Source organism: Pan paniscus, chromosome 1 (assembly GCF_029289425.2).
Source record: "Pan paniscus chromosome 1, NHGRI_mPanPan1-v2.0_pri, whole genome shotgun sequence".
NCBI lineage: Eukaryota > Metazoa > Chordata > Mammalia > Primates > Hominidae > Pan > Pan paniscus.
The window spans coordinates 145,590,983-145,606,837 of NC_073249.2; the positions used below are offsets into that span (position 1 = coordinate 145,590,983).

At 36.0% G+C, this 15,855-nt stretch overlaps 1 protein-coding gene across 26 annotated transcripts in view; it reads right to left on the reverse strand.

Annotated features, from left to right (window-relative positions):
• Positions 1 to 11,220, reverse strand: part of ADGRL2 (adhesion G protein-coupled receptor L2) — a 681,918-nt gene extending 670,698 nt beyond the window's left edge. For 8 of the 26 annotated variants that reach the window (XM_063600245.1, XM_055116879.2, XM_055116865.2 and 5 more), the window contains exon 1: positions 10,887 to 11,216. The gene's annotated coding sequence lies outside the window, so the exon portion shown is untranslated. Of the gene's footprint in view, positions 1 to 10,886 lie in introns of all 26 variants that reach the window. The other 18 variants (XM_055116845.2, XM_055116840.2, XM_055116831.2 and 15 more) reach the window with 5 other exon arrangements.
• Between the last annotated feature and the right edge of the window lie 4,635 nt (positions 11,221 to 15,855).

The window sequence follows — 15,855 nt, forward strand, 5'->3', positions numbered from 1 at the left end:
CTGAATGAAGTGATGAGTGCCTGGAGAGTTCTGAGGGATGAAAAGCAGTGAGCCAGATGCAGTATGGGATTATGTGAGGTTGAGGGTTGGGGAGAGAGATACAACAGAGTTGAGACAGAGTGAAGAAATACCTCCTTCTGAGCTACAAGAAAGGGTTTTTATCCTTGGTACTACTGACATTTTGGGAAGAATTAGTCATTGTTGTGGGGGTTGTGTTATGTATTCTAGAATGTTTGGCAGCATATGTAGCTTCTACCCCACTAGATGCCCATAGTACCAGTACCTCCCACCCCCAACCCAAATCAAAAATGCCTCTCAAAATTACCAAATGTCACCAGGGAAGCAAAATCATCCCTAGTTGAGAATCACTGTTGTAAAGAAAAAGACAGACAGATAGCATTGGACACTAGGATAACTTCCTAACTTTTCATTGACAAAGAAAGGTCAAATTCCATTTGCACTTTCCCAACATTGCTCCCTAGATGCCCTAAATCGGGGTGGATGAGAGATAGTCATATATGCTTTTTAATGTATCCTCTAACTACCTGGGATCTGGACGTTTACAATTCAGAGATTGCTTCTTTCTAGGCATGAGTATAGGTACATACACATACATACATACACAGCAAAGACATAAATCATAATGTCTCTGATTTGGCTATAATATTTAATGATCATCCAGCTTTCATTTCTATATCTTGTCAGCAAAAATTTTATAAACTTTCCAGAATATGATACATGCCTTCTGTCAGAAATAGGAGTTGAATCAACCTTGCGTATACCATGTTAGTGTATAAATTCCAAGAGTCTCCTTAAAGGGGGAACATCTGTTTAGTGAAGTTTCATTATTTTCCTCTTTAAAGAAAGAATAAGCTATGAAAATGATAAAATATGATTGGCCTAAAACACAATATATCCAACTTTAATCATTTTTTAAATCCAAAGATATTTTTAGATGAAAGCAAAGGAGGTCATTTTCAAATCATTTTGTGAAACTTAAGCCTACCCAGAGGAAAGGTAATTTTGTTTGATCCTGAACATCAAGTGAATTTGTTCACCAAACCATTTATTCCAAAAGGTAATTAAAATAATGTAAAATTGATCCAGTATAGGTTTAACAAAATTAACTAATTATAATCTGCTTAAACCATTTAACCTTTATGGTTCCTTTAAAAGTGTTTGATTTTCTTTGAAAAATAAACAATGTACTTTAAAAAGGTGGTGCCTCCTTGTCTACCTTTCTTCTTTTTTTTTTTTTTTTGTTTTTTTTTGTTTTTTTGGTAGACGATCCTATGCTAAGATGCCAATACAACAAATAGAGTAGACAAACAGCTAAGGGAAGAAAGGAAGATTTCCCTTTAAGTCAAGGGCACACATGAGAAGGAAAATATTATAAGATGAGGAAATAAATATGAGTTCTGTTACAGTAAGTATTCATGTTAATGTCTCAGAACTTATGCCAAACTTCCAAGTGAAATGTGTATCAATTATCTTCCTTCAGATATTCAAGTTGACTTATGGACAAAATATATACTGCAACTTAGCATTTATTTATTTTCAATTGCTTTCCATTTATTCAAGTCACTTTCAGACAGACATATTTTAAAAAGTTCAACAAATCAAAAAAAACTAATTGCCGATCACTAGCTACATTTATTTTGAACTTATCTATTCTAATACTGAGTAGATGTCAAAATTCCAAAGGGTTTGCATGGGCTCTTAGTGTCTGTGAGAGGTAGAAAATAGTGACGTAAGAGAAGAAATGTGCTGTGACAGCTCTATCTTTTAAAAAGAGTGGAAGAACTAGGAGCTACCTCAGGGGAAAAATGGTAGAAGTAACCATAAGCCCTGAGGGACTTTCTAATCCATATCTGTCTATTATTAATTCATTATAATTTACTATTTTATTTTGGAGATAAAATTGTCATTATGTCATTTCTAAACCAAATGACATTATAAAAGACCCCCAGTGGTAAGAGGTATTAACTGAAGTAACTGTCACTGCTACATAGAGTAAAACAAGTTAAACATTGGGAAAAAAGCAATCTGGATGTGATTGTTTTTTGATGGCAAAGAATCAGGTCACCCCTTATACTGAGGTTAATTTGTTGACTCATATTTCCACTTATCCAATGATATTGTATCACATGAACAAATCTCTACCTCTAATCAATTTTTTTTATCGAATTGTGACCTTTAATGCACCTTCTTTTTTGATTATGAATGACAGTGACCTTTACGTAATTTAAAGCAGACACTCTGATGCAAAATTATGCAAACTACACATGTAAATTCTGAATCAAACTAAAGATGTGCATAATCTACTGGTGAGAAATTATTTCAGAAGACATTTATATTAAGGCAGAATGAGATATCTGAGTGTAAGTGAATTAGTCAGCATACAAATGGTTGGTTGGAAGAGTTGCAAAGACCAAATGCTGTTTATATTTTCTCAGCTTCTATTTAGAAAACTGAAATGTCAATATATGTATCAATTTTTATTATTTTACTCAGCATTTTATGGCATTCAGGAAATGATCACAACGTAATAAAGTCAGACAAGATTATTTTTCAGAGGAGTTGGCAAACTGTGCCTGAATATTCAATTCATTGTCATTTCTATTCATTTTCTGCTGCACAAAAGCCTGGTGAAATTCTGCCACAGCATGTGTAACATGTTGACTTCCTGACACTATTTTATCTCATTAAAGAGGAACTTTATGTCCAATAGCATCTGGCAGTCAGTAGTGTTTCTAGGATATATTTAGAAACTACTATCTCAAGGAAAAAAGTTAAAGAATAAAGGAAGCATGTTTGTGTTGAGAATCGGATGAATATCCTGTTCCAGACCTACCTCCTGATTCTCCTTTTTTCTACTGGCTCTTTCTTTTTCTCTGTGGATTAATACAAATGGTTCTGAGCTGATATTACTGAGGGCAAACCCCGCTCTGGGTACAAACTAAAATGCGGCCTGATCCTATAATCCACTCTCTCCTTTCTCAAGCCATTCCATTTTACACAGTGCTGTTAATGCAAACTGGACATTGTTGCCTCTCAAATTATACTTTGTCTTCCATACACACACAAAAATACCGAAATATAAGTACATCACACATGCTTAAAACACATAATCCACAGTCTGCATTTTATGACATAGATACACATGCATATGGGTTTATATATGATAAAGATTACGTCACAGCAGTAAGCCACTGAGTGCATTTCACTGTCAGAACCGCACCAAACAGTACCTGGCACAAGCATGTACTTTCATGATTAACACCGGGGGGTTGTCAGATTGCTATATCTGAAATAAACAGATTTACCCTGACAGATAATCAGCATTTTGCACTGCCTAATACATGTTTATCTTTCACTATCAACATAATTACACTAAAAGTGCACTTAATATCATCTTTCATAGGAAATTAAACAGGTTTGAATGATATACTTATAATGGATTGGGGACAGAGTATGAAGGAGAGAAATATCAATACTAGATGTTTTGGGAGAACACATACATGAAGCAATGATGAGGGAATCAATGAACACCAGAAAAAAATCAATGGCAGTCTGTGTTTAAGGAATTCATTTACATAGTTTCCAAAGAAATCAGAAAAATCCTACAAGCTGTGAAATACCCTCTTGATTTTTTCATGTCCTGATGCTTCTTTTCTTCTGACATGTGCTCTGTGCTCTCCTCTCACACAGAAAAAGCTAAGAAGGAGAGTCCCCTTAGAATGAATTTTATATTTGTCTGATCCATAGTCAACTCTTTCAAAAGTTTGCAATCTGCCTTTCGAACTTTGGTACTGGAAACTCATAGTGGCCTGCACAGATAACACTTTCAGAAGGAAATTCAGCAAGCTCTGAATTAGCACCTATCACCCGAGTGGCTAAGAGCAGACAGGCATGCCATTTTAAGAGCCGTAGAAATTAACACGTGCTGGTCCATAGGCATCAGGCCTTAAGGATATTAAATCAAGACCTGAGAAGCAGAATTAGGTGAAAATATTAATTTAAATCAACATTATAAATGTGACCCCCAGCATAGGAAGCATCTTTCTTCAAGGATATGCTAATTTACATCTGTGGTCTGCTCACTGCCTGTGAGAAGACCTAAGAATTTTAAGCCTCACTTTGTTAGTAACAGGTTAGGATCAGCGCTTTGATGTCCCATAAATCTCTTTTCTTAGCTACAAAATAAAATTAAGTCATGAAACATTTAAATACTTATGTCTGTGAGTGGGATCCAGGGTACTATCAATTTGATTTTGAACAGAAAACAAAATGAGGATAGAGAGGTACTTCAAATGTCTTCAGTGAACTTAGTATTGTTTTGGGCATGTAGCAGACATTATTTTATTTCTTTATTATAAAGCTGAGAAATGGGTATTTTTTCCATTTAAGGAAGCTGAAGCTCAGAGAGATTCAATAATACTCTCTGTATATTGTATTCCAACTTAGGTCTGTCTGTCTGAAACTAGTACTCTTTCTGTTTCATTATGTTTTCTCTGTAAATTCAGTTTACATGATTTTTAAATGTCTTTGGTTTTTGTTTTCCAGTGAAGAATGCAGAACTTTAAACCAAGGTCCTACATCCCTCTTATCAATTAGAAATACATATCCACAGTCACCTGTAAACTGCTCCATCCCTCTCTGAATCGATAACACCCCAGAAGCCAGTATACAATGGCTTTTCACTTGCTAATCAAAAGGATTTCACAAATACTCTTAATATCTCAATGGCTAAAGGCTGAAAAAATGAAATGACTAAGAGCTGAGTAACAAAATGCCTCTAGCATGTGGTTAGAGTAACTCAATGGGCAGAAAATCCATATGTTTAGTTCCTTTACCTACCCCGAATATTTGGAGGAACTGGGACCTTTCCCCTGGGCCCTGGCACCCAGAAGGGGATGGAAAGTTCTGCTTTCTATCCACGTTTGTGGACCCCAAACTGCTTTTTCTGTTTTGCTCCTGCCAGCACTGCCTCCTGAGGTCCACGTCTCATCGTTCCAAGAGCATGCTGGCTGGCGATCATTGTAACTTGGAAGCTGCCCTGAAACCCACTTCTCTGACAGGCTCCACCTCCACATTGGTTGGGTGATGGTGTCCGCCCGGGTAAAACTGGATTTGCAAAATTCCTTTTAGAACCTGATTTATGGTTGTAAACTCTTTCTGTAGATTTCTTATTGGATTGACTATTCCATAGTTTGCCTTAAAAGCCACCTTACATTCTCTTTGCTTCCATCGTTGCTTAGGACCCTAACTCCTCTTAACGTATTCATTCCTGGAAAGCCAAAGTTTCAGGACAAAGAATAATTTCCTTTAAGATTAATTATTATTTCCATTTCATTTAGAGTGTCTGAAGATTTAGTGACAGAGGTTTAAAAGCTGAAAACTGAAGTTACTAAAAAATGTCAAAGTCTGAATTGTTTAAAATCTCCTAAACCCTCCTCTCCTCATCTCTTCCCCATTCCCCCACTGTCTTCTATATTTCTGTATTTTTCTCTTTGTCTTTCAGTCTCCTTCTTTTCTTAACTTTTCACCTTGGTTCTTTTACCAGTTGCTTCTCCTTTTAACTTCCAAAAAGAGAAATCATAGTATATATTTTTTATCCATTGGAATAATTTCCTTTCTTGTTGCAATTTTTAAAATTAAGCATGTGTAAATTTTAATATGCTGTCAGAGAGCATAGGCTCAGTATTTGGAATATAGCTAAGTCTTAAGAAATGTGTTGGATGGATAGATGTTCCTCTCATTGCTCCCGAAACAAATTTTAAAAATATATAACATAAGCTAACTCGATTTTTACAAAATTCAATCAACCATTCAAATATTAATCAAGAGTAGACTCTAGTCTTAGTGCTGAGGCTAGGACTGTGAAGGACACAGATTAAATATGATTTTCATCCTCAAGTAGTTTACAAACTACTGGGAATACAAGAATATGACCCATGAAACAACCTGGGAAATATGAAAAAAGAACGTAATTAGAGGCTGACTTGTGTGATATAAACTGCAGGCATTGAGAATAGACAGAAAAGAGGTCTCAATTGCAGAAAGGGCACTTGATTAATTTTTCCGGGAGAAGATAGAAGGAACTATGTATAACAACAATCATAAAACAACAACAACAGTAACAAACAGACTTTCTAATCCTGGTACATCTTATCTAATGAAGTTTTGCTTACCAAAATGTGTGTCTTATCTAATGAAGTTTTAGTTTTGATCTTGAATATGTTAACTGTCCAGTCTAAACTGATTGCTAATACATTTCAGAGTTAAGTTGTTTAAATATTTTTGCACACCTTCCTCAGTGAGAAAAATCCCTTGGTTTTATATTTAATTTCAGGAAATTGACATCTTTTTAGATAGGGAGCTCAGTATTACAGCCAAAGAATTTAGTAATGAGGGACACGTTCTTCAAATGGTTGTAGGTCAGTTTTAACTCCATTGAATGTTTCTATCAACACAGACTCCAAATCACCATCCTCTGTTCTCTTCTCACCACTCCTCCTTTTTTTTTTTTTTTTCTTTCAAGGAGAGAATATCAACCAAGTAACAGAGAAATCAAATCTGAAAAGAATGTCTCACAGGCTAAGGGACTCACTCAGCAAGAGATGATGGCAGGGTTAGCTCAAATTTAAATTAATTCCCAACCTTTCCCATACCAATGGTCGACATCTAACTTGACTAATCTGGGCAAAACTGATATATTAAAATAACTTTAAAGATAGGTTCTTGGGCTTTCTGCCTGCCAGCAGATAGAGGTTGTGGATATACAGGGCAGTCCATCTGCCTGATACTTCAAAGAAGATCTAAAAAGAATGCTGGTATCACAGAATACAATCAAAATTGTTTTTCATTTGTTACTTGAGAAATGTGTAGCTTGCTCAATTGCTACTGACCCATGTTCTGCAAACTTCTGCCACTTGATTATGTGTTGATGATGTTTGGGTTTTTGTTTATATTAGATATCTGATATCCACAGGTCAAATAAACACAGTCTTTGAATCAGATACCTATGAGTTACATGCGTAATAGTTCATCTTTTCACATTGGGAGGAAAGAAAGTGGGAGACAATTCAAAGGCTATCCCAAATAGACAGAAATAAGGCCAGAAATGCTGCCCTGTATAGACCTTTTCTTACTCAGTTCTCCTTAAGGAGATAACAACTACTGACACAAGAACAGATAATTATATTCAATGTTTCACCATCAGACCGTTTAAACATGCATTGCTACTTCATTTCTTTTCTTTATCTGCTTTTCTAATGTGCTGGTGTATTTTGGCTGGGGAAATTTTCATTCAGATGCATCCAGTGCAGTGAAAGGTAAGGAAAAGAGCCACTACTACCCAGAATATTTTGAAGAAAGGTATGACAAGACAGAAAAAAGTGTTTTTTCTGATGTGAACAGTTGTTTGCATCAAAATTTTAATTGTTATCAGAACTTCAATGGAGTTGCTAGGAAAGGTAGTTAGATAAAGCCTCAGGTTAATTTCCATCATTACTGAGCACTTTACACCACTGACAAATTTTAAACATATAAAGAGATGTCAATCTTGCTCTTTAGACAGAAAAACAAGCTGGGGAGTGGTGGCTCTTCAAAGGCTGTCAGTAGACAAGTCAGTCAATTACAGATCTGATTTAGTTCTTAACTCCTTGAGGTAAAAGACAAATGTTCTGTAAGAGTAACCATTCCTGACATACGTTAAATGAAACAACTTCTAAAACCTATGTGATAATGATAATACAGATTGAGGTGAAGAACTTTGAAAAGAGTTGGAAAATCAGAATCAGATATTTGAATCCAGATGACAAATGGGTAAATCAGAGCACTTTTGCTATTTGTGGGGGGTGGAATGTCCCTACTATTAGTCATCAGAGATAATTAGGAAGGCATTATTGTGTGAGTTTTCAAAGCCAGGAACAGAATAAATGGGTTCACATCCCAGTTCTGTCCCAACTGTGTGGCCTTGGCTAAGTTACTTAAACCTCTCTGTACCTCTCTTTATCTTTGAAATGGGGATGATGGTTTCACTGACCCCATAGTGGTGGTGTACAAATTTAAGTTATTACCTAAAAAGCAAAATCCATTGGGTTTTCACTCAATATCATAATCAATCCTTATGCAGCAATAACTTCCATGATTTAGGAAATATATACGGTATTATAGAATCCTTCCTGAAATTTGAAATATTTACAGAAGATATAGGCAGTGAATGTCTGCTGATGATGCACATCATTTCCCCTTAAGCAGGGTCGCAAGTTTCTATAGCCCCAGTGAACACTCCTGAAGTTAGATACAACTTATTAACACCTTCCATAGCATCCTTTTAAGATGATAATTTATCTTTTTAACTGTACTCAGTAAAAGCAGCAGCAAAGAGCCAGGTGGGAATAACAACATGGTATTATATATAGCCATAAAGTTTACCAGTTCTATAGATTCTGCTGCAAGGCACACTAAAATGGAGTAAAATGTAACTTATCTTGAACAGTTGCTTGAATGAGTTACTAGAGGAATGGCAAGTTTACAGATGAGGCAAAAGAAACCCAAGGGAGTTGAAGGCTGTGACCATTTTATTTTGGATACATAGTTGTAAAACCTAACTTAAGGCATACAAGTTAGGTCTTTGGAGAGTTTTCTCAGAGGTTTGCAAACAAATGCCAAAGTCTATAAAATATGTGCTTTTGAAATAAGTCTCTGTGAAATGATGGTGTGACATTCCATGGGGAGTGCCTTTATACCTGTCAAACCCTGGTAATTTGGTTGAAAAGAGAATGTCTCATTGTTTGCATTTTCTCTGTCCCCAAAAGATCTCCTTGGCCACTTTTTATACCTATCCTCAGCTTGACTGCTGACAGAGTATTACATGGCGTTCCTTTGTTCTGAAAGGGCATCCTTTAGTTTCACACTAGTCTCAAGTTCACATAATCAGGCAATCCCACACACCTTTCCATCTGTTAAGGTTTTCCTGTGTAGGGTGCTGTTCTCAAACTCGTTTTAAATATGAAATTGTCATCCTTTACTGTTAGTGACAAATCCTTTTCTTTCCCTGTAGTGCTGAAGGTGTGAATGGAATTCTCCAGCGACAGTGTCTGTGAAGAAGATATTCACGGACAACTACATGGCTCAAATAGATAAATTCAATTAGCCCTTCCTGGAAAGCCTCAGTTTACTTTACAACTCAGTATTTCAAAGAATTTTAAAGAAATTCTAATTACTGCGTAAGAAATAAGTCAAATTCCTCTTCTCTCACTGTGAAGGTCTTTTATTACCCACTGCTATAAAACATATACCTTTTTTTTTCGGTTGCTATCCTAGCCGAGTAGCTTGCATACCAATAGGATCACTAAAATGCCATGAAGCAGAACATATTTATCTGTTAAATTCTACATACAGTAACCTAACAAATGCCAGAGACAGAAAGATTGCCCTCTGCACAGTAATACTTGTGTAGATGTCTTCTTTATGCTAACAATGACAGGGCTTCATGCCTTGTACTGTACTCAAAAATCAGTGTGCTTTTTTTTTTTTTTCAATAGAAGACTCTGTATCAAAAAGAAAAAGAACTGCACATTTTTGGCATTGAGATATTTTATGTGGATAATAAATTTTTTTCCTTCGAACTCCACTAACTACAAGTATCTACCTAGAAGATGAAATGTAAGATTTATGTCATCAGAACTATTCAGTATACCAGAGGATAATTTTTTCTTCTTTTCAGGACTGTCAACTTTGTTTACTGCTTATGTTCAATTCTATCTTATATAAGAGATTAACTAGCCTTGTCATAGCCACATGTCAAAGCCTTCCTAGAAAAATAAGGTAATAAATGCAAAATTATATTAATAAGGAATACTTTCAAAGACATATTGCATTTATTGAAATCTAAATTGTAACTGGAATGTTCTAATTATATTTGTACTAGTCAAAAAGAGATTTTAAAGTCTATAATGTTATGACATTTTAGTATGTTTTAAAATTGATATGACTAAGGAGTGATTAAAATATTATAAGTAACTTCAAGGAGACACATATGAAGTAACGTAAGCCCAGGAATTGCTTACATAAATCACCATGTGTATTGTCAAATCTGCTAGACTCTTACATGCATTTTTAATCCAAACTTAATCATTTGGCTATTGAAATCATTCTCAAAAATTGATCTCAAACAGTGTTATACAAACATTCAGGTTTTTAAAAGCCTTGCTACATTAAACTTTTCTGTAATACAATTTCAATCTCAAAACAATAAATAATCACATGGATAATGACAGTAACTGAATCCTGACTAATTGTAATACTTCTGCGTAGCCTAGTAACAATGTAAAAATGGTGAAGAATAAATCTATCTGACAGGCCTGTTAACAATAAGGCCTTCAGCTTTTTGCTTTGCAGCAAAATAAAGTAAAATCTATTATTTTGTTGCTGTTGTTAAAAACATTTCAACAGTTAGTTATTTTTCACAGAAAATGCTGCAGGAGGGCTCCAGGTTAAAAAAAAAAATTTGTTACAGTTGAATTTTACACTTGGCTATTATTGGCCAGCATACATAATAAGTTAAAACATACTGAGAAATTAATATTTTTCTAAGAGTGAAAACTTGATAGAGGATTATATTTCTACATTAGAGAGTGGATACTCTAATCTTTCTGGTATTGTAAAACTGAAGCTTGCTGCAGGGAAAATAAACATTATAATACCCAGCACTTAAACAATTGTACCTATATGGTTAAGTAACAAAAGCATGAGGCACCTGGAATCACAGTATTTGTACCTAATGCCAGCAACAATATAAAGCATTCAAGTGACATTTGATAATGAGCAGACAGTGGAGGCATTACACACGTCTTTAGAAGAATCAGACTTCCTACCTTGAAAAGACAGATGGAGGTAAGTTCCTTTATAAAAAAAAAAAAGTTGTAAGTAAAGCCAGGCAGCAGTTGCAGTAAATTGAGTCCTTTCAGTCACTGTATACATACAGCAGTTCTGCAATAAGGGGAAAAATATAATGGGAGGAGCGGCTGTGAACAAGTGACCTCCTCAAGCTGAGTCCTCTCTGTGAACCAGGCATTGAGAGCCACGGCTCCTGATTTGCATGGATTATCTCCACTTGAACAGATACAGAGCAGATACATTTAAATTGAGCTGGCACAATGGCAAAAAGATGGAAGAGTGCATGAATGAGGGACAGCGCAAGAGAGGGAGAGAGAAAGAGAAACAGACACGAGATCGGAGAGCGTGGATAAGCTGGTTCTTGCAGAACTGTGTCTCAGAAGAGCTACAGCTCCCTCTTCATGTCACAGTTGTAAGATAAGAAATGTTGTCATTAAGAACTGGTTAATCATAGAGAAAAATATACTCAGATTAGCTGATGTTTGATCCCATCCGATTTTTATGAACATTTTATGATTCTCCCTATTTTGTCATTAGGATTTTAGACAGCATACCAAAAATCTTTTATTAGTGGCCAGGTACACAAATTTGGATGAAATTCTGAGTTTTGAATGAGATCGGTGTTTTGGCTTGAATGGTGTAGACAGCAGTGAAAGAACACAGACAATTAGTTAAGTGGAATATTTATTTTGAAAGAAAATTAATCCCTGTTAACTTTCAAAGAGCCAGTGATATATACTGCAATGTAAATAAAAATAGTACTTAAATATTTCTTAATGATTAATTATCTGAAAAGAACCCAATTGTACTACTGAATGGGAGGTTTTTAAAAATCTCTTTAAATTGCTATTTTTGTTTTTCATATGGCTTCTTATTGGCATTTCAGGGTAAAAGAAATCCCTCTCTTTGTACAATACAGATGTATCTTTAAATAAACAATGATTATTAACTTATTCATTTAGCATCTTTAGAGTTTTTCTGGGTTGTTTTATATTCATATTCTTGTTTTTAAAATGAGAAAGAGGAGAGGGCAAATATGATCATTACTCTTGCCAACAGCCACTCAATAAGTCCATAGCAGATCTCAGAAGAAAATAATAACCCTCTTTTAGCAAGCTAATGTGAAGCCTGCCTTCTTTTGTGTAATGGTATCTGCAGATACTTAAACAGCCCAGCAATTAGGTGAATTCAAAGGAAAAATCAGTCAAACCAACTAGTTGACTGAATTGATCATAGCCTTGTAGGAGCTAGCATTAACTTGGTGTGAACCAAATGATATAGGTTAAATATATTTCAACAAATGGCATTAAAACTCTCAACATAAACATATGAGCATATTTGCAGAGAGTAGTAGGGAGTTCAGTTAGATTTTTGCTGCTATTGGGACTCTATAGACTGTCAGGAAAGATAAAGAATTTAAACACACTACACTTATAAGGACTCTGACTTGATGGACAGAAGTGATACTTTAAAAGAAATCTCAAGGAAAATGCCAATACACATTTCCATGAGATTTAGTGACGATCTGGAGTTTCTAAAGTATGCAGACTTAGTGACTATAACAGTGTTTAGGAAACAATTGCCTGAAAGTAAAAGGGTGAAGACAATAGTTATTTTATGTCTCTGACATCCAATAGTCTGATTGCTCTCTAAGTGGTTGGGTGACTTCTCAGGTTTTTTTCTATTTGGACACAGCTTGTACACAAGTTGGACTTGTAATGTTACTGAGGTGTTAATATTACTTTTCAGGTTGTAAACTCTTTTGAATCAGAGACCATACGATTTCCTCTAAAATATCTCCCCAAATATTTTGAAAATGTCTTTTACATATTGTAGATGTTTCATAAATTTTTGCAGAAAAAATATTGAAAATAACATCGAAGTGTTTATATTTCCTTTACCAGTCATTTAATATAGAAATTGGATTCAGAAATTATGATGTATTCTGTACTCTCATGAATAGAAAAGGAGAGGTAAATATAAATATCTTGTCATATAAAGAAGAGTGATAATAGTACCAGTAGTGCTAGATTGTATATTGACATGTAACCACAATTAGGTGCCCCTTATTGAAACCAGGGCATGCCTTCCAGATGGCATATTTAGGGGTCTGAGTCATAACTTTCTGGGCACCAGTTTTGTGACTCAGACATTTATCTGTTTGACCATGGGCAAGTTAGCTAACTTTCTTATAAAATGTGGATAATAAAATAACCTTACTTATATGGTTGGTGTAAGAAATAAAGGAAAAGGATTAGCATAGCACCTGGGTAAACACTTAATCAGTGTAAGGTATAATTATAATTATTAAAAATCTGTTTCCATTGAACTTCATTGCCTATCTGTAAACTGGGAAGTGTTACTATGGTGTCTACTGAATGTAGAAAAAAGATGAGTTTGTTATTGGCTTTTTCTGGTCATTGTATGAGAGGGGGCTCCTTCCTGTTCCCTGACAACCAGAAAGAAGGGTGCTTTTACCTTTTTATAAAAGACAAAAATAGAAATACTGTTCTCAGGAGAGCCAGAGAGTGTTGTAGCAGCAGATCCAACCTTCTGTACAGGAATGGAAATGGCTTGTGTGGTACAATGTGAAGGGCACCCAGAAGCACTCTGGTCCAGAAATATCTTCCCATCTGTCTTCTCCTATTTCCTGAAATGCCACCATTAGGGGTTCATTTCTATGTTTTACTGGCTTCCCAGTCCCTTTTTCAATTCACTCACTACTGGCAAAATTAACACATGAACAATTTACACTTAGAGTGACACATGAATTCACAGTAGTTTTAATTATTGTATCAGAGATACTTTTTTCTAGTAACTGGTTGAAGATAAGCATGCCAAGGAAAGGTCAGATTTCAGTTAAGGTAGAGAGAAAGCTCCTTTGGCATATGTGGCGCTGTGTGGGGGTAATGAGGATGGCACCCTACCTGTGCTGCTAGTGTGGGAGGGACCTTGCAGCAGCAACTCAGAGAGTGACTGTGGAGGTGCTGGCCTCCTGGTTCACCAGAATGAGGAGGAGGGATTCATTCATTCATTTATTCAATAAAAACGCAGTGTTTTGTCACAAGAACCTAGGGTATATATATGAAAATGTATCGTCCTTGCCCTCAGTTTTTAGCGGAAGTGATGGAAACAGGTAGGTAAACAGATTAATACTAATATTGGACAACTGTACAAAGAAAAAACCTTCAGAGGAAAGAAAGTAAAGAAGGCAAAACACAGTTGGGGGTAATTAAGGAGTTCTCTGTAGACTAGATGATGCTTCATGTGACTCTTGACGACAGAGTAGGAGCTGTTTGGGCAAGTAAGGGATGCAGGAGGAGAAGGCCGGGGTGAATGAACACGAGGAAGGAGGGCAGGACAGCAGGAGAGAGCGCCACGAGCTGGGGCAATCAGTGGTATATGCTCAGAGCATAGAGTAGAGGATCAGTGGGAACTGGAGACAGACCAACTGGAATGTTAGGGCACGACTGGGGAGCAGGTCACAGAAAGGAGAAACACTGGGCATAAGCATGATGGATCATTTGTACCTCCTGGGCCTCAGCCTTCAGCTTGCACATGCGTTCTTCCAGGCTCCCCAGACCTGGGAACACACACATAGAGAAAAGTTTAAATGACAAGGAGTGCTGTCTACCGTGACAAAAAGGGGGATATAGTGCCAATTAGATTAGAGATCTAAATATTTAGGGAGTGGAAATGTTCCAAAATTGTTTGTGAGCATCTGCCACCCCATTTCCTAACCCAAAATGTGTATATTCTTATATGAATTAAAATTAATTGTATTTGGAGACTTCGGGTGCAGCAAATCAAGGTGGGAATTGCTGCTGGAGTCCTGGAAATCATTTAGCTTAGAAAAAATATCGCACTTTGAAATCCTTAGGGAGATGGATTACCAGCATTAATGCCATTAATGTTAATGATGGGTAATAATTAGAAAATTATATTTATAAAACAATAATGATAATCGAGTCAAACCAAATAGCAAACCTCCCAAGTCTAATAAAAGACACTATAAGCTTCCCATTCTCTTCTATTGCTTGAAATTTAGATTTTTTGACATATTTATCCAGAAAATATTGAAGTTTCTATACTTAACCCAGGAATGACAAATTGCTTCTTATAAATATTACGCTTACAGTAAAATTCACTATAAGATAAATGATTACATAGATATTGGACCCAGTAGTGGGAAATACATTTGAATTCTAATAAGGACTGGTTCAAGCTTAAAAACAATTAATAACTGTCAATTTCCCATAAACACAATGACAAGTAAAACCTCCAGAAAGGGCACCTAAACCACAAATGATAAAAAAAAAATGCTGATTAACAGAATGACTGACTATATTAGGATTATTTTAAATTATCTTTCGATTGTAGCCCTCCCTCCTCACCCCCACTGGCTACAATGGAGGTTGAAAGAGTGGTTTCATTCAACATTCCACTCTTTTCCCAAAGATTTTAAAACTATTTAAAGTTCCATATAGCCAGGGAGGTATGCTATTTGAGTTTCCCTTCAATAAAAACCTTGTGGTTCTGCGGCAAGGAATGAAGTTAGCTAACAAACTCCACCTTCAGAATTCACCTTATCAGGTAGTTCTTAGAGAATGACCAAGCTTAGTGGGTTTCTTTAGGCCTGTCTCTTTCCGCCCAGTGCAGGATTCCTCTCATGGGCAGCTTTTATTCCTAGTTCCCTTTGGGTTGGTCAAGACTGTCAGATTTGCACTGTGGTCTGAGGCTTACCTGCTCAACCCCGACTTTTTCCTCTTTTGATTTTCAGAGGTTTGGGTCCCTGATCAAACTCTTAAGACTCTTACATCCCTGTTCCCTTTCAGCGTTTGCTTCCCAGCAGACACAAGTTCCTAACAATTAACAATTTTTACGTGATGCAGAACCAACCCTTTTTTCTCATTCCTTCACTTCAATGTTCACAGAACTGGTCTGGCT